Source organism: Trachemys scripta, chromosome 3 (assembly GCF_013100865.1).
Source record: "Trachemys scripta elegans isolate TJP31775 chromosome 3, CAS_Tse_1.0, whole genome shotgun sequence".
Classification (NCBI taxonomy): Eukaryota; Metazoa; Chordata; order Testudines; family Emydidae; genus Trachemys; species Trachemys scripta.
In genome coordinates, this window is record NC_048300.1 from 120,978,437 (window position 1) to 121,002,319 (window position 23,883).

At 43.4% G+C, this 23,883-nt stretch overlaps 1 protein-coding gene across 1 annotated transcript in view; it reads right to left on the bottom strand.

Annotated features, from left to right (window-relative positions):
- SLC16A10 (solute carrier family 16 member 10) overlaps nt 1–23,883 on the bottom strand; it is a 142,794-nt gene that overhangs the window by 36,711 nt on the left and 82,200 nt on the right. The window lies entirely within an intron of this gene.

Genomic DNA, 23,883 nt, shown 5'->3' on the forward strand with positions numbered 1-23,883 from the left:
ATCTACCCCCCCCTTCTCCCTGTCTCCTGTCTGCCCCCCCTTCTCCAACTCCCTGGCCCCCTTACCGTGCCACTCGGCTTAGAGCAGGTGTCTGGCTCCGTGCCCCCAGGAGCGCCCCGCCCCCGCCAAGTGCTGCTGAGCGGCGTGCTGAGGCTGTGGAGGAGGGGGTAAGCAGGGGAGGGGCTCTGGCCGCCGCTGCCAGCCCTGCCTCCGTGTTCCCTCACAGGCACACAGCTCCGCCCCCCCAGCGCTGCCGGGCGGCGTGCTAAGGCTGCAGAGGATGGGGGGAACCAGGAAGGGGCTTTGGCTGCTGAGGCCCCAATGCGAGCGGCGCTCGGCTGCCCTTTCAGCCGTTTTTGGGTCGATAAATAGCCGACCGGGGGGAAATCCCGGACATTTTTAGATTTTTAGAAATCCCCCCGGACGGCTATTTAAAGAGCGAAAAGCTGGACATGTTCGGGGAAATCTGAATGTATGGTACCCTAATTAATGGCTAATAGCCAGGATGGGTAAGGAATGGTGTCCCTAGCCTCTGTTTGTCAGAGGGTGGAGATGGATGGCAGGAGAGAGATCACTTAATCATTACCTGTTAGGTTCACTCCCTCTGGGACACCTGGCATTGGTCACTGTCGATAGACAGGATACTGGGCTGGATGGATCTTTGGTCTGACCCAGTATGGCCGTTCTTATCATTACAAAACTTATAATCTACTGAGTGTGGTCATCCTATTTGTATGAATGTATCATTCTTGTATCTAAAACTAGAATTGTGAAGTACTACTCTGAGGTCCTATTGTAATTATGCAAAGTGTGGGCATTAATGGTGACTTTGGATCTTGATGGCTCCCATTAACTAGAACAATTGATTGTAAATGGCTCTGTTTACTTGTAAGCCTTCCTGTGTTTGTGAGAGTCAGGCCTGAAAGAATGGAGGCTTGTGGTCTCACCGGACATGTGACCATGTCACATGATACTGGAATCCATCTTAAACCTGGTGCTTTTCCATTTAGAAGGAGGGGCGGGGACGCAGAGAGACAAAAGATTCCCGTCTTGGGCCAAAGCTATAAAAGGGTGTGGAACACAACAAAGGGGACTGCCATTCATGAGAAATCCCCTAGTTACCACCTGAGCTGGAACTAACAAGAACTATACCAGGGGAAACAATTGGGCCCAGACTAAGGAGGAGTCTAGTCTGTGAAAGAAGCTTACTGGAACATCTCTGAGGATGAGATTTACCTGTATTCAGTTTCTTAATATATTAGGCTTAGACTTGTGTGTTTTGTTTTATTTTGCTTGGTAACTTACTTTGTTCTGTCTGTTATTACTTGAAACTACTTAAATCCTACTTTTTATACTTAATAAAATCACTTTTGTTTATTAGTAAACCCAGAGTAAGTGATTAATACCTGGAAGAGCAAACAGCTGTGCATCAATCTCTATCAGTGTTATAGAGGGCAAACAATTTATGAGTTTACCCTGTATATGCTTTATACAGAGAAAAACAGATTTATTTGGGGTTTGGATCCCATTGGGAACTGGGTGTCTGGGTGCTGGAGATAGGTAACTTGCTGAGCAGTTTTTGGTTAAAGTCTGCAGCTTTGGGGGCGTGGACCAGACCTGGGTCTGTGTTGCAGCAGACTAACGTGTCTGGCTCAACAAGGCAGGGTTCTTGAGGTCCAAGCTGGCAGTGGAAAATGGGCTCAGAGGTAATTCCAGCACATCAGGTGACAGTCCCAAGGGGGTCTCTGTGACCGAACCCATCACAATAATATCATTGTCTTTATTTCTCTTTGAAGTATGTAGTAAATTACCTGTAAATGGCAGGAGATAGGCAGTTGATTTATGCTAATCTATGCAGCTAATTACCAGTGGTGCTTATGAAATAGAAGGTCTTACTTCAAAGCCACGATGATCACCTATTGTTCACCCAAGGAATATCTGCTGTCAAGAGGCTGTCAATAGCCCGCCAGAGATCTATACAAGAACTCTAGTGCCTTGATTCTGTTCTCTTATATCTGCTTAAGCTTCGTAGGGGAAGTTTGAGTCGCAAGACTGAGATTTCCAGCTCCAGCCTGGATCACCCTGATATTGGACTGTGGATTATAACCTATGGAACTAATTCTGAAAGAACTTTTTGCAATTCTAAAGCTCACCGTGTCTACTATAAAACTGAGGGGAGCTGGGTAAAGAAACTTGACAGTGCAGCCGAAGAGGATGATATCAATTACCCACTTGTCCATTGTTATAGCCCTCCATTTGTGGAGGAAATATAGCAGGCAGCCATCAAAGATTCAGGAAGAGTTGGGGATGGCATCAGTGATGGTTTGCAACTCTTGAGCGTCCTGTCAAAAGTAACCATTGGGTGGTGAATGAGGTTGGCTGGTTGATGTTGAGGTGGACGAGGCTGCATACCTTGGTCTTTGAAACTTCTGATGCTTGCACAGTGGTTCGTATGGTTGTTGGCGGAAGAAAGACTCTGGGAGAGGCCTTCATTTATACACCTGTTTGTGATATTTCCTCTTTTGGGTCCAGGGTACAAGGGCCCAGGAAGTGAAGAGTTGTCCTAGAGTCTTTTAATGAATGCAAAGACTCATCTGTATTCTCATTAAAAGAATCGGTCTTGTCAAAGGGCAAATCCTCAATAGTATTCTGAACCTCTCTGGGGAACCCTGAAGAGCAAAGCCATGATTCATATTGCATTACTATTATGGTTGCTACAGCTTGACATACGACATTGGCTGTGTCCACTGCAGCTTGGAGCAAAGTTTTGGCCACGAGTATACCCTCTTTATTAAGGGCTTGGAATTGAGCTCTATCCTCCTGAGGAATTTTATCTTTAAACTCCAAGAACTTGGACTAGTTCATAAAATAATACTTAGCTAACAGGACTAATTTATTATTCTAAACTGGAGCATAGTGGATGCAAATACTTTCCTCGCCAGCAGGTTACGGTGTTTAGAACACTTGTCTGCAGTTGTGGTCTTATGGTGTTGTTGCTGGATCTTTTATTGGCTGCTTATACTACTAGGGATTTGGGGACAGGGTGGGTGAACAAAACTTCTGCACTTTTCACAGGCACGAAGTATCGTCTCTCAGTCCTTTTGAGGGTAGGGGTGTGTCGGGCTGCAGGATGTCCAGGAGCTTATGTTGCATTATCATGGATCTCCTCAAGCAGGATCTGGAGTTTAGCTGCCAGCCTTCACAAGAGTTCTTGGTATTGCCTGTGGTCAGCAGGCGGGGATGGCGAAGATAGAGTGCTTGCCTCGTCACACGAGGATGAAAAGCCTGTAGATACTGTCAGTACCGAAGGATCCAGCTCAATGTCTTCCTCCTCCATATACTCTGGCAGAGCTGTTTCCTATTATCTAGGCAAAGAGGGCTGGTGAGACTCTCACACAGATCCAGGGTGCCATGCAGAAGGATCTCATGGGCCCCAATAGTACCAGTATGATGAAAACTGGTTGTGGATAGGGGCACTTCAGTGGTTCCACAGATGATAATCCTGTTTAGGCAGAGGACAGGTCTAAGACAGTCTAGAAATCCAGTCCAACTAACCTCCCTTTGTGAATATGATGGTGTGTACTAGACATCTGATTCACACAATGAAAAGGTCAGATCTGGTTCCATAGGTAGTACTGTCAATGCCAGTGGATGGATACTCCAACTTGTGGATGGAGAAGGGGAGTAGCTCTTTCTCCTCAAGGTGGATGCCTCCTCTGGTGTTTAAATGCCCCTCAAAAGGACTGGACCCAAAAGCAGAGGAGATTGTTGGCATGGCAGGGCGAAGATATTCTCCAAAGAGGTATAAGTCTTACTCTGTCTTGGAGTGTGAGGGGTCAGTACCATCAAATCTGGTGCCTCCATGGACTTAGTAGTCAGTAGGTCCTTACAGGATCAGACCAGTACCATTGAGAGAAAGAATGCTGTCTCAGGGAGGAAACGATACACTTGGGAGCAGTCCACGGTGGGGATCTGCTCTTGTGCCCGTGAGAGTGTTTTTTATTCTCATACTGGGACTTGTCCTTGATACCATTGGGGCATGCACAGTGCTGTAGAGGAGAGTTTCCCAGGCCTAGATCAGAGTTTGGCCTTGGTTTCATGGCTTCCTCCAGGTGGCTTCTTCCATGAGGCAGTGTTTGCGGGCATCCTGGGGGCGGAGCAGAAAGGACTTGCCGATGGAGCAGTGAGCCATGATGTGTGCCTTGTCGACCCTGTAGAGGCACTGTTGGTGCTTGTCATTCACAGAGAATGAGCACAGGCAGGAGACAGTTTTTAAAACCTGGGATCTGGGGCATAGGCCCTGGGGCAAAGGGGGAAGGCTCCCAGACAGGGAAAGGAAACTATACTAACTTAGCTAACTAACAATAGAGAAGACTATAGATAACTATGTACACTGAAGCAGAAGTAAGTCACTCTCAGGAAAAACTAAGAGCATGAAGGAACAGAGAGTTCTGACTCAGGCCATGCAGCGGCAAAAGGGAACTGGAGAGCTATCAACTCACACTACCTATTATACCCTCGGCTGCAAGCAAGAGGAGACACACTATGCATGTGTGGGTCAACGGACACTGGTAAGAAACAATTCTGGACTCGAGTGCATGGCGCGCATGCACACCCACATGTGGAATACACATAGGGATCATCACTCAAAGAAGAATCAAGTTATTGGATTTGATACAGGAATTGCTGTGTGAAATTACATGGCCTGTGTTATGCCAGAGATCACATTTGTCTCTTCTGTAACCACAATTAATCTTTTCTATGTAGGTGAACATAATGGCAGTCAACTAGCTCGATAAAAGAAGTTAATTTGGCACTGGTTTAGGGTTCAACTCATTTTCCTGCATTGCTTCTAGGCCAGTGTTGTTATTTTCCTCTAATTCCCACAGATTCTTCCCTTTTCAGTATGAAACCAACCTCACAACTTTTCTTCTGTTGTGTGCTTTATTTTGCTTAGCACTCTTTTGGGTATTCATATTTGACAGCTCTACATCCTCCTTCTTTTATAAGAATTTAGTTACTTGGGGCTTGTCTACACAAAGTTTTAGTTCACTGTAAATCTATCCCACACTAGTCAGTTGCACACTAAGTGTCCATGTGGATCCCGCTAATGTGCAATAGCAGTACGTTAGTGTGCTTTGATCTATTCCACTTTGAAATGGAACTACATCAAAGCACATTAAGTAACTGTTACTGCATTTCAACAGGATCTACACAGTTAGTCAGTGAATGTAGCAGGCTGGAATAAAGTAGATTCACACCCCAGCTTGCTGCAAACTATATATTTCTGTTGACAAGCCCATAGGTTGTTTGCGAACAAAGTTAATCCAAAACATGTAATCCTGTCCATTTGTAATATTTCATTGCTTGCAATAATTTCAGAAGTTTATGCTCTAAATTTTTAATCTTTGATTTTATGTTGCATATACCATTTTTGTAAGAGGAATTTAGAAGACTTCCTACTACCTATATTTGTAGAATGAGTCTGTAGTTTCCTACTCAATCTGATCAATTTATTGTTACACTTGTATAGTCGTTCAAGGAGAAGAACGATGGTCCAATGCTTAGGGCACTAGATTCAGACTTGGGAGATCTGGGTTCAGGCCCCTGCTCTACCATAAACTTCCTGTGCAACCCTGAACAAGTCGCTTAGTCTTTCTGAGCCTCAGTTCCTTGTCTGTAAAATGAGAATAATAGTACTTCTCCAACTCACAAGAGTGTTGTGTGGATACATTAAAAATTGTGAGGTGGTCTGATACTATGTAATAAGGGCCATATGAGTACTGAAGACATACAAATCATAGATGGTGTGAGGGGGTGTTCACACCACAGTAGCTTTGAAAGGGTTAATGAGGCTGAGGGGAATCACATGGCCTAAATAATCCCCTGAATGATGATGGGAGCCAGCTGAGAAGCAACAGGTTAGGCTAGTATGAAGCTGGCAGCAGAAAGGTACGGGAGGAAAGAGGTCTGCAGTTATTCTCTCTGAGCCTAGGGAGAGAAGGGGAAAGAGCATTGGCCCAGAGGGAAGAGCATTTTCAGAGGAGGGTGGAGAAGGAGCCTGTTAGAGGCAACATAGGTTGCAGTCCAGAGAAACAACAGCAAGGTGTGAGACAGTGTAGACCCTAGCCGCTGGTTGTAGAGGCCCTGGGCTGGAACCCGTAGAAGAGAGTGGGCCTGGATTCCCCTACCAGCCACTGGGGGAAGCGGCACAGTCTGGACTCTGGATGGGAAGACTACTGGAGATAGTGTGTATGGAGAGACTGTGATACCCCGGAAGAGGAGGACTTTAGTGACCTGGCCAGAGGGATAAGCCACAAAAGGAGAGCACCCTGAGTTGCAGAGAGAGAGAGAGAGAGAGAGCGCAAGCAAGAGAGAGATGGCTGGATGAGTGGCAGAAAGGGGATGTTGGACCTGGAAAGAGCTAATCCCCCGACCAGCCACAAGGAGGCGCCCCAGCAGTGAGTGGACCCCACAACAGATGGGCAAACCTATTTGGCTAAAATAAAATAAAAACTGACCCAGACCTTGAACCAAATCTTAACCACATCCCTTTCCATTTCCTATTATATTTATAATTTCCACACAGCTCCGCACTTTCAAGCTCCCACAGGAACCAGAACCAAAGTGCCAAAGTACTGGTGAAAACGATGTTCTTGTGAGATTTCTGACCCAATCAGAAGTAGAAAGATATTACAGGAAATCTTGTTCTTATGAGATTTCAAGACAAATGTTACATAACTCAAAGAGATTTATATTGTTTGGAGAAGCAAATTGTACGCTTTTCAGAACCAAATCAAATCTCTGAACCTTTTGAAATTTCTCCATCATTACTTAATATGCTACTACTTAGGATTTGTTTTCCACATGAACTATCTCACACAACTGAAATCAGCACAAATGTCCACCACAATAGTATCATTTTTGTTCCTAATTCCTGTAAAAGGCTGTAGCCAAAGATCCTTGATAAGCACCAGAAACAAGCCTGAAGTCAATAATGATCTAAGCTCAATTTTGGCAATGACAATAATCTAATTAAGTATGAAGATAAATGAAGACAAGTCAGCTGTGCTTTCCAGTTTTCAAAGACTCATGGGGAGGAAATAAAAAGGGAAGGAAATACTTTTTTTAAAATGTAATACTTTGCATTCACACATCATAAGACCAAAAAAAGCATAAGGAAATGCAAATATCAGCTTTTTCATAAAAATGTATTTTGGAAACTTCCTCATGGGCTATTTCTCTCTCTCTTTTTTTTTTTTTTTATTAAAGAATATGGGAAAATTGTTTAGATTAAGCACCCAAAAACCTAGGTTAGAGCTAACACCTTTTGTATAGTATTTTGTGAAAAATAAGAGCATACACTTTTACACTTTAGTTCCAGGTCTTGAAATTGTATACACCGCTTGCTAATCAATCTTCTATCAGTGGCTTATATTTTCAAAACATTTTTTAAAAGTATGTGGTCAGAGAAACCTTAATAAATGAAATCACAATACATTAACTTCAGTATGTCTAGTTCCACAGCAGTGAAATAGTTGATAATTAACAGAACTGACACGTTCTGATTTGTTGATCCTGCATGCCTGATGAGATGAATTTACTCTTATCCTTAGACATCTGCTTGTTTTATACACCTGGGTACATCCACAACCTAAAATAAATGATTACTTCTTTCAATTGACTTTTGTTTACTTCCATTTTTGTAGGATCCAATCATTGGATTTACCTTTGAGTTTTAAACTTTTTGCATTTGTGACTTTTCTTCTCTTCTGTTGCTTGTACGGAGACTATAGTTTAACTGTACTTTCATAAAAATTACTAATATGGAGGAAATATTTTGTAGGAACTGAATTTTGTTTCCTTAAGTTTTTCTACTTCGCCTTAATAAAATACAGAGAATGTGTGACTTTCAAAAGAAAAGTAGCCAAACTAACCAAGAACAAACATTGCCAGGTCAACACTGATGAATACTGGGGCAGGAATAAGTATGCAGGATAGTTACAGAACTGGACAAAGGGGGTAAATTTCACTAACCTGGGCAATCAAATTGGAGCAGATGTTGAAATCTGAAGGGAGATAAATCAAAGATTAGAAAAGCAAGTAAAGCATAGGAGCCATTGAAGAGCTGGTCCATTAGAAATAGCCATATAACCATACTGGAACTGTATAACACTAAAGCCCTTGTCAGAACTTTGTGTGGGACTGAAATGTGGTAGATAAAGCAGATGAGAAAGAAAGAGAATAGCGCTTATATTTGACAGCCATGCTTGTGGAAAAATCTGAGTGGTTTTAACTTTTTCAAATTACATACAATATGAAGATATAGCTGTTTAACATACAATCACCTATGAGTACTGAACAACATTTGAAATGTATCTTCATATTGTACTTTCTAGGAAAGAGGCTGGTTGTAGAGCCTCTCAAAGAAAAGAAGTCATGGGTACCAAGAAAATGAATGATGCAGGAAAACTAAAAAAAAAAAATTAAAAAATGTACAACTCCTTGAACAGGAGTCAAGGGAATGAACAGGATGACAGAGACTACAGGTTTATTAATTTTTTTTTAAAAGGCAGAAATAATCTAGACAAGCCACTGAATCAATAGATAAAGGATATCTGTTTCACACAAAAATGTATATAGCTTCTGGACTTGTTTTAAAGTACATTTGTGCAGTAACATTGTTGGTTCACAAAAAGTCTTACACAGTGGAATTAATATTTGAGTAGTAAAGGAATACTGAAAGTTGTTCTTAGTGGGGTTATTTTACAATTTTCCATTTCTGTAAAGAATAGCAGTGGTGTGGAGTCTCAAACAACTTTTTGACAGACACCAGCTATTTTCTGAAAAATGTATAGAAGATTGATTTGTGTAAGGCAATTCTGCAGCTGCATTTAAACACTAAGCCTTTTTCTAACAGAAATGAAAGCATCTTTTAAGAGTAACCTTTTCTCTGAAATAAATTTAAAGAATAAAATTCTGAGCTCTTGTGGAACAAAGTTAACTGAACTAGGAAGATAAATAATATCAAGATATAGTTTAATGGCACTATTTACCAGACATTTTTTACAAACCAAGTGTGCAACATAAGTCATGAATTCTACTTCTGTTTCACCTTCTGTAAAATGGAAACAAATATTTTTGAAATTATTAATATAAGGAAAGAAGTTATTTATTGAATAAGGAAAAGTTATTTACTTGTTCCCATAATATAAGAACTATTGGCCACCAAATGAAATTAATGGGCAGCAGGTTTAAAATAAATAAAAGGAAGTTCCTTCTTCACACAGTGCACAGTCAACCTGTGGAACTCCTTGCCTGAGGAAGTTGTGAAGGCTAGGACTATAACAGGGTTTAAAAGAGAACTGGATAAATTAATGGAGGTTAAGTCCATTAATGGCTATTAGCCAGGATAGGTAAGGAATAGTGTCCCTAGCCTCTGTTTGTCAGAGGGTGGTGATGGATGGCAGGAGAGAGATCACTTGATCATTACCTGTTAGGTTCATTCCCTCTGGGGCACCTGGCATTGACCACTGTCGGTAGACAGGATACTGGGCTGGATGGACCTTTGGTCTGACCCAGTACGGCCATTCTTATGTTTTTATGTCCTTATAATGGCATTTGGAAAAATGCTTTATGCATTATTATTTTAAGTATGCAATATTTGCAGTTGAACTCTCTCAGAAATTACCAAGCCTGCATTCAAGACATGAACTGAAAAGTTTTAAACACTTTGTTGTACTAGAAGGGAGAGACAATCATTAGGAACTAAAAGCATTTATTAACAGCCAATGTTAAACTGAACCTGCAACTTACCCATTATTTTCAAGTGATCTGCTAATTCTACAGAGGTACTCTAAAAGCTTCTAGCAACATGTCAATATTTTAAGTGAAAAGTTGGAACCTGTGAGAGCACTATAGACAATGAAGTATTTTAACAGCAGTGTAAAGATGGCATTATCATTAGGGCTCTGTATCTGTCACAGAGGTCGCAGAAGTCATGGATTCCATGACTTTCCATGACCTCTGTGACTTCTGCAGCAGCCAGTGTGGCTGACCCCATGGCCACCCAAGCAGCTGGCTCTGGGGCCAGCTACTCAGGTGGCCCTGGGGACAGCCACACTGGCCGCTGCTGGAGCAGCTCCTGCAGCCAGCCGCTGCTCGGGTGGCCCCAGGTAGCTGGCTCCAGGGACCACCCAAGCACCTGTGTCGTCCCCTGTCCCGTTCTCCTCTTTCCCCCCATCCAGCAGTGATCCCGGGCGGCCGGAGCAGCCATTGGCACCCACACACACACAGTAGCCATCCCCAAGGTGGCCAGAGCAGCAGCTGGCCCTGTCCTCCCCCAGCAGTGGCCTCCTGGCTTTTCCTCCCTGCAGCAGTGGCCCCCCAAAAATTAGTCAGGGGGTATTTATAGTATAAGTCATGGGACAGGTCACGGGCCATGAATTTTTGTTTATTGCCTGTGACTTGTCCATGACTTTTACTAAAAATACCCATGACTAAATCATAGACTTAATTATTGTGAATCTACCCTATGCTCTCTGCATCGGCTGATAGTTGCTCTGAACAAATGTTGACACTATGGTGTGGTTGCTACTATAATGAGCCATACACCTTCACAGAAACATCTACCACAAATAATACTATCATTGAAGTCAGAAACGTTTCCCTGGCAGAATTCTAAACAGCACCTTCAGTAGCTCTAAATTTCTTTGAAACAGCCGGACAGAGACAGATGCTATACGAGTGGGAAGCTCTGTCTATCAGGACTATCTTTAATAGTTAACAGTGCCTTCATATTGGTGATACCTCAAAAAGTGCAGCTGCAGCATGCAGCATCAATTCAAAGCAATATGCTATTTCACATGACTACACCAAGGACTAAAAACTAAGAGCAGCATTTTAGAGACAATGTAGAATGCTACATATCTGCTTTCACTGCTATTACCTCACATTTTACCTAAAGTAAGATAAATTATTTTTTTTAAAAAGACAACAAGGATGACACTGGGTCGGGGAGTTACTCCTACTTGCTTTTTGGGGAGGAAGAGAGATGAGAATTTTAGTGATGGACTGGTAGACTTGGAGAACAAAGTCATTTATTTATCAATAGAAGAAGTACAACGCAAAGAAATGTCACAGGGATTAAACACACCTCCCCATAAATGTCCCTAATCAGTAGGAACTATTTCCACAGGCGAGAGTAGTTCAGTTTCCATGCTTAGTCAGTCCTTGGTCTATGCAAAGACTGCCAATAAGAAAAGTCAATTAGTGCTAAGAGTAGGGCTTTTCTGATGTGGACAATTGGCTGCTGAAAATTGAACAGCTAAATGAATTTCCCATTGGGTTCTGAACAATCATTAGATGAGAAACTGCTTTCAGTCACTACTGATTTAGGCTGCCTTTGAAATGGGAACCTAGAGGATTAAAGGTTTATTTATTTCAATAGTAATCCTTGAACTATCAATTCCCTGTAAAATAGCTTGCAATAATGTTAAAGTGCATGATAACTTTTAAAAACAATTGATATTAGTACCCCAACCCTGTAAAAATCATATCTAGGGCTTGAAAAATCCACTTGTATATTTGATCTGGATAGGAAGTGAGGTGGAGAAAGAAAAATCTCCTTTTCAATAACAGGTACCTGTGTCTGTTTCAAATTCACCAGCTCTCCCAAGCACTGGCTGATATAAGACATGAATTCCTGAGCATGGACAGCACTTTGGTAGAAATGCTAGCTAGCACATCATCTGCCTTTTACTTATTTAAATTTAGTAGTTGGGGTAGGGATTAGGACTTCTTACCATGGATAACTGATAGGCTCCCTTACCTGGTCATAGCAGCCTTTGGCTAGTAGACTTAATACTGTACCTAGAATCTTTCTGATAAACTTTTAAAGACTTGGCTAAGTCTATTATTGACTATACTGCAATAAGCTTCTCTTTTGTTTCTTACTGCTAGTTTCACACCCCGGATCCTCCTTTTTGACAGAAATCAGAAAATGTAGAAGAAAAAAAAACAGATATACAGCAATTCACTTTGCTAAGCAAGTGATTTTACCTGTAGATTTGTTTTCTTGGGGCTTGTACAACTAGCAGTCTGGAGGCTACGTTAGGGTTATTGCTGGCCATCCGTGACAACAGAAGAAGCTCAAGAGTTTTGGCACCACTACAAGCTGTCATTTGTCCAAGTCTCAAGCCTGTATTCCAGTAGAATTTTCCAAGTATATAATTTTAAAAAAATATTTGACATTATTAATAATAGTAACAATTCTATAACAAACAGAAGGCAGTATCCTCTGGTTTGGTGGATATACAAACAAGATACTACTCTTTCTTGTATGCTTGTACAGTACCTTAACCTATTTAGCAATTATTTTAGGGATGTGGATAAGGAAGCAGTATGAGCTCAAGGGTAGAGAAAAGTAAAATAGAAAAATCTGAATCTTAAATGACCTCTTTGACCAAAGGAAGCATCTGCATTATGTCTAGTAATAGAGGGCAAAACCTATACTGTTAATGTGGTGCTCTCCAACACTGATCTACTAGTGTATTCTCAAATATATTTCCATAGACTGACATTTTAAGTAAGTTTCCTTGGTATATAGTTTTACCCATTTAGCAATTGATGTCTTAAGGCTCTTAATTCTGTTTTCAAATGTTCAGTTATTAAACCACTTTCTCGTCTTATGTAATTTAAGATTTCTTTAGGATGATGAAATTTAGAGTACATGTGAAGGAGGAGGCAAGCCTAATTCAAAAAAGAGGAGGTAAATTCTGGGACAAGTTTGGGAGATACTTTCATGATAATCTGGGTTACAAAGAACTGTAAGAATGGTTTCTCTGATTCTTAAGATCAGTCTGGCCAACATAGCAACAATCAGAAAGGCTATAGCCAGCTATATCATCTTGTTCTATGATCCCATCATCTCTAACAAGTTATGCATAGGCACCTTCAGTTTACACTTTAGGAGTGCATGATATAGTGTGGGGTCTGTGGTACTGAAGAGCAGCACTAAGCCAATGCACCAGCATCATGTTGAGGGTAACATTGCTGGAAATGAAGTGGAAGACTGAAGGCCTGATCTACAGGAAATGTAATCTCAATCCAATCTGTCAAAGTGCCTTCCTGTCCCGTAGTTCTGGAGCCAGAGGTTAAAGATAATTAAGAAAAGACAGTTACCTTTTCCGTAACTGGTGTTCTTCGAGATGTGTTGCTCATGTCTGTTCCACAATAGGTGTGCGTGTTCGCCATGTGCACCAGTGCCGTAAATTTTTCCCTTAGCAATACCTGTAGGGGAGCGCCCCTAGCGACCCCTGGAGTGGCGCCACCATGGCACGGTATAAAGGGCGCTGCGCGCTCCCCCCATCCCCAGTTCCTTCTTGCAGGAAAACTCCGACAGTGGGGAAGGAGGGTGGGATGTGGAATGGACATGAGTAACACATCTCAAAGAACACCAGTTATAGAAAAGGTAACTGTCTTTTCTTCTTTGAGTGATTGCTCATGTGCATTCCACAGTAGATGATTCCCAAGCTATACCTGTTGGAGGTGGTTAGGAGTTCACAGACACTCGGGACGGAGCACTACTCTGCCAAACCCGGCGTCCGCCTGGCCTGGGAGACGATCGTATAATGCGAGGTGAACCTGTGCACCGATGACCATGTTGCAGCTCTACAAATGTCCTGAATAGGGATGTGAGCTAGAAAGGTGGCTGACAAGGCTTGCGCACTTGTTGAGTGTGCTCTTACAATTGGTGGTGGGGAAACTCCCACCAGATCATAACAAGTACGGATACATGAAGTGATCCAGCTGGAGAGCCACTGAGTAGAGATCGCCAACCCTTCATTTGTTCAGCAATGGCAACAAACAGCTGTGTAGTCCCCAGCGCCTGGTCCCCTTCTGAATGCGGGGCCAGGGAGAAGCGCTCCGCTGACCCCCTCCTGGGGGGTTAAGAGATGGAGGCTAATGGTCTGTCTGACGCCCTGGCTACTGAGCGAGCCACCTGCGGGGTCTGCATCGGGGCCCATGGGGTCCACTGGTACCAGGACACTGGCCAGGGAGCCTGGTGCCATTGCATTTGCTGCAGCACTGTCGGAGCAGGCTGCCCCGCCAGACTCATCTGGTCCACTGCCGGCTCTGAGGGGAGGCTGGGCTGGTGCATGAATGACCGCTATCCAGGGATAGGGATGAGTAGTGGTGCCGTGAGCGGTGCCGGGCCCGAGACCGTGAGTCCGGTATACAGGAGCAGGAATACCATCTGTAGCGGCTGCTCCGCAAACTGCTCCATCAGGCAGATCTGTGGCGGCCGGTTGCCGGCGATCTACGCCTGGGGCTGCGGGAGCTGAGCCGTGCCAGGGATCGCAACGGGGACGAAGAGCGCCAGTAGTGTCGACATCAGTACCACAAGGGGCTATGGCGGCTTCTCAGAGTTGGCAACCTCCGGTGCTGTCAGTCCTAGTCCCGGCAGGGCGTGCTCTGACCTTGAGGCCTGCGCTCCCTAGATGTGGAGCGGTGCCTCGAGTCCCTGTTGCTCAACACCCAGCCAGACAATTGGGTGGAGGTCAGCAGAGACTGGTGCGAGCTGCGAGCGGGGTGGTCATTCAGTGAAGAGTGGCGTGGGGATCCTTCCCGTGACTGTAAGCGGTACCGCCCGGGTGGCGACTGCGGTGGTCCTAGCGCTGGTTTGCCTCTGGACCGGGGAGCTGCTGGGGTCGATGCAGTTGGTATCGGAAGAGACATTATGTCTCGAGCCGCCTGTAGGGCCTCCGGCATGGAGGGCACCTGTATGTGGCCACTGGCATCCGAGGAGGTCAGCTCAGAGTGGGCTGGGCTACTCTGCTCTACCCAAGTCAGAGGCCGCAAGGGCAAGGGGGATCGAGAGCTGCCCAGTGCAGGTCTAAGCTTGCCCCCAGTGTTGTTCCGGTGTCTTGACGGAGAAGATCGCTTCTTCGTCTTCTTAGAGCATCCTGTGGATGGGGAGCGGTGCCGGCTGGTGGAAGGCACCACTGGGTCGCCGCGCACCGATGCTACAGTGCTCGGTGCCGACTCGGAACGGTGCAGCGGTGTCGGGGTCAGGGCCAACTTCATCAATATGGCTCAGAGCTGTATATCTCGCTCCTTCTTAGTCCAGGGCTTAAACAATCTGCAAATTTTGCAGCGGTCGCTGACTTGGGTTTCTCCAAGACAGCGTAAGCAACTAGTGTGCGGGGGGGCATAGGCCGTTTACAAGTGCCGCACGACTTAAAGCCCGGGGCATGCCCTGACCCAGGTGCAGGTATTACAGGCTCTTCTATATATATACATATACACACACACACACATATACTTTTAAAACTACAGGTACTAACTATCCACAGAACTAAACAGTCCAAACAGGGAAGGCTACAGAGAAGAGCTGGAGCACAGCAGTTCCAAAGCACCGTCACTGGCGGCAAAAAGGAACTGGGGGTTGGGAAGTGCGCAGCGTCCCTTATACTGCGCCATGGTGGCGCTACTCCGGGGGTTGCTAGGGGCGCTCCCCTACGGGTACTGCTAAGGGAAAAACATCCGGTACCGGTGCACGGGGCGAGCACACACACCTACGGTCGAATGGACATGAGCAATCACTCAAAGAAGAAATTAAACTAGGTCTCTGACATAGGATCCAATTGTTGTTGTTGAAAATGCTTGAGCAGAACAGGAAAGTAATTAATTAAATAGCCCATGCAATGAGGTATGATTCCAGTATCTTCCAGAAGACAACAGACTAAACAATGCATACAATGCTATGGTATCAGTGCATCAGTAATCATGCTGATCGTCTCATTAGTTCCTTGTACTCTCCCATCTGTCTATCTGAATCCATCTGCTGTCTCTTGTCTTATAGTTGGATTATAAGCTCTTTGGGGAGGGAGAGATCAACTTTTTGTTCTGTTTGTTCGCTCAGCGCCTAGCAAATGGGGTCCTGGTCCATAATTAGGGCTCCTAGGCATTGTGGTAATACAAATAAATAAATGCAGCTATTTGAAATGATACTGTCTTCCTATTAGGTCTAGCAAGAACATCATTAATTATTCAGGAAACATCTTGAGACTGACAACTCTCCTGAACTCCTTTATCCCTTAGATTTTCTTCCCATGTAACCTTACCTACTAGTTATCTAAGTTTGTTGAGGCTTTTTTGAAGTTCACTGTCCTCATTCTACTGTTCTCATTCCTTCCTTTCCTTAGGGTATGTCTACACTACCCGCCGGATTGGCAGGCAGTAATCGATTCAGCAGGGGTCAATTTATCACATCTAGTCTAGACGCAATAAATCGACCCCCGAACGCTCTCCCATCAACTCCTGTACTCCACCACCGGGAGAGGCGCAGGCAGAGTCGACGGGGGAGCGGCAGCAGTCAACTCACCGCAGTGAAAACACCATGGTGAGTAGGTCTGAGTACGTTGATTTCAGCTACGTTATTCACGTAGCTGAAGTTGCGTAGCTTAGATCGATTCTCCCCCCTCCCCTACAGCGTAGACCGGGCCTTAGACTCATGAAGCTTAAAGATTTTAGGATCACTTTCACCCAAGTTGCCTTCCTCATTCAGTTCGCTACCAATTTCTCTCTGTTAGTCAGAATCAAGTCTAAAATGGCTGCCCTCCTGGTATCCTCTTTCACCTTCTGAAACAAGAAGTTGTCTCTTCTCCCTCCCCCGCAACACTTTTCATGAACGTACTGGACTTTCTGTGATTTGCTGTATTATTTTTCCAACAGATATTTTGGTAGTTAAAGTCTTCTAGGTCTTGTGTTTTGAATATGTGTTATGTTTCCTAGAAATGCTTCATCCACCTTCATCCTCCTGTTTTGGTTATTTCTACTAGACATCTAACATGATGTTGCCCCCGATTTTTCCCCCTTTTATCTTCATTCAGACACATGCAACTGGCCTTCCTCAGAGCTCCTTCTGCACCTCGGAACAAGTTCATACATTCTAGTACAACGCAACACTTTCTCCCTTTTCCTCTGTCTGTCCTTCCTGATCAAGCTATACTCCTCTATATCAATGTTCCAGCCATAATATTTATCCCACCAAACCTCTGTGGTGCCAATTAAGTAATAATTTTGCTTGTGTACTAAGAATTCCAGTTATTCCTGTTTATTCCCCATACTCTTTGCATTTGTGAATAGACAGCTAAGATCTTGAGCAGATTCTCCACTGTTCTCCCTCTTGTTTCTTCTATGATCCTATTAGAATTTATCATTCCTCTCCACCTCACCTTCCACCCCTCTGTCAAAGTCACTCTTTTATACTTACAGTTGGACTTTTGTCACCACACCTCATCCCAAAGCCATGTCCCATTTAATTTAAAGACATAAAACAGCTATGCACTGTAATTAATTGTAACTTTAAATAGTAAATTGGTTGACAGTATAAGAGTTTAAATATAAGGGCTTGTAAACTATTAATTAAATGTATTTGACAAATTCTACTAGCATTAATGTGATGCATTTGCGGAATATAATTTTGGATACCACAACAAATTATCAAATAAACTATCTGACAAATACCAGTGAGTTTCATCAGATAATTATGCAGTACTGTTTGACCAGCCCTACTTAATCCATCCCTTGCCTTTGTTAAAACTGCTTTGCCTGTCTTTACTTCACTTGTCTTTCATCCTGTATTAGACAGCAACACAGATTTTTCTGCAATTTTCTCTACTACTCCTCTTTCCTTTTCCCTACATTGCATTCTCTATCTCCTGACATAGATTTCCCTCTCCTTTTTCCATTTCTCCCCCAACACTTATCTCAGTAACATACTTCTCATTTCTAATTTATCCCATCATCTCTCTCTCTCTTGCCCAACTACCAACATGACAATCCATGCAAATCCAAACAAATCAAAACAAAGGGCTAGGAAATTTTACTGATACCCAATAACCAAAGGACTAACCCTACTAGCCACAGATTGATACAAAACATGGGGTGAAGCTGGGATGGAGACCCTTTCAAGGGGCAACATCAAGGTAAGAAGCCAGCCTCCATATCCCTCCAACTGTTGGGAAAAGGGAAGATGCTGAGATTTGTTTCAGGGTGTTAGTCTTACACTCTGCTTGTGAACTCCCCATTTTTTGTATTAGCCTCAGGTTAGAAGTCGTCAGATAATTTGAAGCCACTCTCCCCACCTCTCTCTGGCCGCTGGAAGAGAGAAGGAGCATTTCTTCAATTTCCTACTAGCATCTCTTGGCTGCCAGAGTGTGTGGGATTTGCTGCTGCTTAACTGCTCTTCCCCTCTACTCCCCCCTAGGCTGTTGAGTGTGTGGGTTATCCACAGTGCTCTATGCCTCTCAATTTGCTCCTGCAAGGGGGGGGGAGGGGGTTCTGTTACTATAACCGTTCCCCAACGCATTTTTAAGTTCCTATCCCTAATAATAATTCAGGCTGCAAGTTTGTCATGGAAGTCATGGAAATCACAGATTTTCTGTGCCCTCCATGACTTCTGCAGCAGCTGATGAGCCTGGCCTGGGGGCCGCCTGAACAGCTCAGGCAGTCCCTGCACCAGCCGCACCAGCTGTTGCTGGGGCAGTCTCGGACCACTGTGCCCCCGTTGCCCCAGCAGGAGTTTGGGGGGGGGGCTCCCTTGAAACGGTGACATCCCCTCCTCCTGCTCCTAGGTGGAGGCACGGCCAGGGGTCTCTGCACGATTCCCCCGCCTGCAGGGGCCACCCCCCAGCTCCTATTGGCTGTGTTTCTTGGGGTGGAGGCAGCACGCAGAGCTGCCTGGCCACACCTCTGCCTAGCATCTGAGGGAGGGGGATGTCACCAATTCCAGGGAGGCACAGAGCCGGGTAGGGAGCCTCACAGCAGGGCCTTTCCTAGCAATTCTGGGGCCTTACACAGCCTTCCCCCCTCCCACTGAGGGGGGGAGGCCTCTGCAGGGGGGCTGGCCCCAGGCCTCCTTGGGAGGGGGCGGGCTTGCTTGGGGGGCAGCGGGGGAACCACCCCCCAGCACTCACCGGCAGCGCTGCTGGGTCTGGGTCACTGCATTTCCCGCCACTGGTGAGTGCAGGCCCAGCCCTGCTGCAGAGCTCAGTGGAGTGGGGGTGGGGGTGGGGCGTAGCGGGGTGGAGCAGGGCGGGGGGCCTGGGGAAGAGCCAGAGCAGGGGCTGGAGCAGCACACAGCTGCGCAGGGCACCAGGAAATTTGATGCCCCACATTTTCCGGTACCCTATGCAGCTGCGTACTTTGCGTATGGGTAAGAACAGCCCTGCCTGCCAACCCCGCTACCCCACCCCCAGCAGAGGTGCCAGGCTGCACTCCCTTCCCTCCCCCCAGCATCTGCAGCGCACCCCATAGCTGCCCCTCCCCTCCTCCCCCCCCAAGATTTAGTCAGGGGTATATAGTAGAAGTCCTGGACAGGTCACAGGCTGTGAATTTTTGTTTACTGCTTGTGACCTGTCCATGACTTCTACTAAAAATACCCATGACTAAAATGTAGCCTTAGTAATAATTCCTGTGTCTTATCCACTGTTTGTGTCTCGATCTCCAACAATACAGCAAAATGAAATTGACCTCATTCTTAGTTTCATTGCTGGCCAGAAGGATTTGAATGACAGCTGTAAACTCACAAAACTGTAGTCAGTTTTCATTCTGCTGCAGCTTGTGGAAGCTCTTAGAAGCAAAAGCACTACACTATGTGTATGCAGACTTAAAAAGATGGCATTGCATCAACTTAACCTTGATTTGTGTTTGGAAGGTTATTTTCTTAACCAGATGAGCTAGAAACATTTTTTTTTTTTTAAACAAAACCTTAAACACCTCTACCACGATATAACGTTGTCCTCGGGAGCCAAAAAATCTTACCGCGTTATAGGTGAAACCGCGTTATATTGAACTTGCTTTGATCCACCGGAGTGCGCAGTCCCGCCCCCCTCGGAGCACTGCTTTACCGCGTTATATCCAAATTTGTGTTATATCAGGTCGCGTTATATTGAGGTAGCGGTGTATTCTGCAGAAAGTGACAGCACTAACCCAGGCAAGTACATAAATCTGCAAATCATTTTTTCTATAATTCTTACTAGCACATATTTTAAACTGATCCATGTTTGTTAGGGATTATTTAAACAGATATTCATAAATTGACCATCCATTTAACTCCAGGGGGATCAAAAGACTGCACGTGTGTATCTTATGATGTTACAACATTTGGATTTGGTCAAAAGAGTTATTGGGAATGGAGGAATCCTTTAGGCTTATATGTAAAATAATTATAATAAAATATATCTTTCACAAATGGGTACTCTTTCAGGTACATATTAAAACACTCTGCTTTCTGATCAATGATCCAAGCCCAAGGTTTAGAAAAGTTTACCGATCCTGAAAGCATACGTATTACACTGCTTTAACAATGGATGTAGCATTGCTTATTCACAAAACATTAAGATTTTAGCATAAATTTAGCATTTATTGCTGCTTGCTTCCTCCTGACTTTCTTTGCTTCTGACATGACTAGAACCAGAGATTAATCTACTATGGTGTTTGAATGCCAGGTTTTCTGAAATGCTAGTGATCATCAATTGAAGTGTTTAATTCAGAACCATCAAATTTTGCATGTAGGTAAACAGATATTACATTGATAAGATCCATAAAAATACCTATACAGTAATAAGTCACAGTTATATAGACTATACTGCTCTTTCCCCTCGCCTCCCATTGTTTGTGATTCACTTGTCACATCTTGCCTTAAACTGTAAATTCTACAGGGATGGGACTGTGTCTTTGCAAAACACCTACTACAAATGGGGTCTTGATCCCTATTGGAGTCTCTGGGTGCTAATACAATATAAATAATAATTTAAGATACAGATTTCCATCCAAATTTTGATTCCTTAATCCAAATGTTTAAAGGAGAAAAGTGTAAAACAGGCAGAAGACTTCCCCATTTCTTTCAGTAACAATCTGTTAAGTAAAAAAAGAAAGAATTTGTTTTGCACTGGAATGGAACGATTGTTTCCAAGTGTTGGATGCCGTTTAGGACTGATTTTCCTTGCAGGTTTACAGGCAAAGCAGAGAGTACAACTGTCATAACTATAAAGGGAAGGGTAATAGCTGTCCTGTGTACAGTACTATAAATCCCTCCTGGCCAGAGACTCCAAAATCCTTTTCCCTGTAAAGGGTTAAGAAGCTCAGGTAACCTGGCTGGCATCTGACCTAAAGGACCAATAAGGGGACAAGATACTTTCAAATCTTGGGGGGGGGAGGCTTTTGTTTGTGTTCTTTGTTTGGGAGTGTGTTCGTTCTCAGGGACTGAGAGGGACCAGACATCAATCCAGGTTCTCCACATCTTTCTAAACAAGTCTCTCCTATTTCAAACTTGTAAGTAAATAGCCAGGCAAGGCGTGTTAGTTTTCCTTTGTTTTCTCAACTTGTAAATGTACCTTTTACTAGAGTGTTTATTTTTGTTTGCTGTACTTTGAACCTGAGACTAGAGGGGAGTCCTCTGAGCTCTTTAAGTTTGATTACCCTGTAAGGTTAATTTCCATACTGATTTTACAGAGATAATTTTTACCTTTTTCTTTAATTAAAAACCTTCTTTTTAAGAACCTGATTGATTTTTCCTTGTTTTAGATCCAAAGGGGTTTTGGATCTTGATTCACCAGGAGTTGGTGGGAGGAAGGAGGGGAATGGTTAATTTCTCCTTGTTTTAAGATCCAAGGGGTTTTGGATTTGTTTTCACCAGGGATTTGGTGAGGGTTTTTCAAGGCTTCCCAGGGAGGGAATCCATTGATGGTGGCAGCCGAACCAGAGCTAAGCTGGTAGTTAAGCTTAGAAGTTTTTCACGCAGGCCCCTACATTTGTACCCTAAAGTTCAAAGTGGGGATCTCAGTCCTGACAACAACAAATTAAGGATTTTATGAAAACTCTATTAAAAGAATGCTTGGGTTTTTTTCTCTGGATCATTTGTCAGTTATTCTGATAGTGTAAATTCCTCAGAAATGGAGAAGTTTCCCCCCACATGTGGTAGATTGACCAAACCTATTGAAATTCATAGCATTTTAATATTACTGAGATGTTAAATTAAGGCAGGTTATGTTTCTAGATATTTGTACAAAAGATCCAAATATTGGGTTTTAGGATATCACATGGGAGGAAACCCTTGATATTGCCATTTCAAGATCATTTTATAAATCTTACATTTTATACCTATCTTTACATAACTCTTTCCAAGGCATCAACAGAAAGTATAATACCATTAAAAGCAGCATAGATCACAAGTTGCTTTTTTATACTGGATCCCTATCCCTCAGTTTGAGCCATAAATTACCCCTATATGATATAGAAGAGACCATACTGCAAAAGCCAACCATCTATATATATGAAAGCACATAATAAACAGAATAAGCTATTTTAAATCAGTAAGCTGTGTCTTCCCCCCCCCCCCCCCACTCTACTTGTGGGTTCAATCAAATCTTGGGCCCAAGCAACACCCATTTACAAGCATCCTAATAGAGCTGAGAATCTCTTATGCAGTACTTTTGGCTAGTTAACGGATTGTCATAATTTTTGCCTGTATTTTGTATAACCCAATTTACCTTAGTGATGGCTGATATGTTAACTTTGTCTTTCAGAATTCTGAAGAAGTTTTAAGGTGTGTTTAGTAATTTTCATGTATTTGGTTATTGCTAGTTCCTCACACATACAAGGAAAGCATCAAATTAGATTTTTTTTTAATTTATTTTGCTTGCCTCTTGAGCTCTGTCATTTACTGGAGCAGCTGGAAAACTCAAAGCGAACAGAAGTCCAGTGCCTCACTATTTCTGCCTGATGTGGTATCTAGTCTGCAATTACACTACATGGGATTTGTTTAAAAAAGGATTTACTCACTATTTTGAAGAAATACAGTCTACATAAAAATAGGCACACAGTAAAACCATTAATAATACAATTATAACGAAGTAACCAAAAACAAGTCACAATTTTTGGTCAATCAAAAATTCAAATAATTGCCTGCTTATAATATATTAATTTAATACCAGCAGTGACATTTTTCATGCAGAACCATTTCATGTATTTGATGCATTCACTGCCACAAAGTGATACAACATCATGACATCGTAATTTGTCACCCACTATGTTGTATATAGGCATATTTTAAATAAAACTCTTTTTGCATCAAGTTACTTACTTATGTCAGACAAATTAATGAAAACTGAAGCAATCCTGATTTTTTCCATGATAGATGGCAAACCTAGTAGTGGCTGCTTTTATCAAACATTCTTAGTGTGAATTTGCTGAAGAGGCTGTGGAATGGAGTAATCAATTCATCCCTTCTGATTCATTTCTTTTAAAGATATGCCTACACTACAGATGCTACAGTGGCATACCTACGGCACTGAACCTATGCCGCTGTAATGCATATGCTTCCGACATCGATGGAAGGGTTCTTACAAAGTGTAGTTAATCCATCTCTCAGAGGTGGTAGCTATGTCAACAGAAATTTCATCGACCTACCCACTATTTCATCAACCTACCCATGTCTGCACTAGGGGTTTAGAATTTTTTCGCAGCCCTGAGCATGGCAGCTAGGTGAATCTAATTTTTTTTTTTTAAGTGTAGAGCAGGCCTAAGTCCTTTGCTTTGCAAGTCCATCACTTCAGGCTCGACAGCCCCAGTTAGGACACTGCTCAAAAATAACTCACTAAGAAATGTGATGCTTGGCCAGTTGGATGAAGTTCATATAAGGTGCCTCCAAGTTGCACCAAATATCATTAGAGTAAGAACTTTGTAGGCGGAGAAGAAGGTGAAGGAGCAGTAATTTTTTTTGCTGTAGAGACAAAGTAACTGAAGTACATGCACAAGATGTAGATGACGGACAACTTCTATGGCACCATAGCTCCAGGTTCTATTAGTTATTGT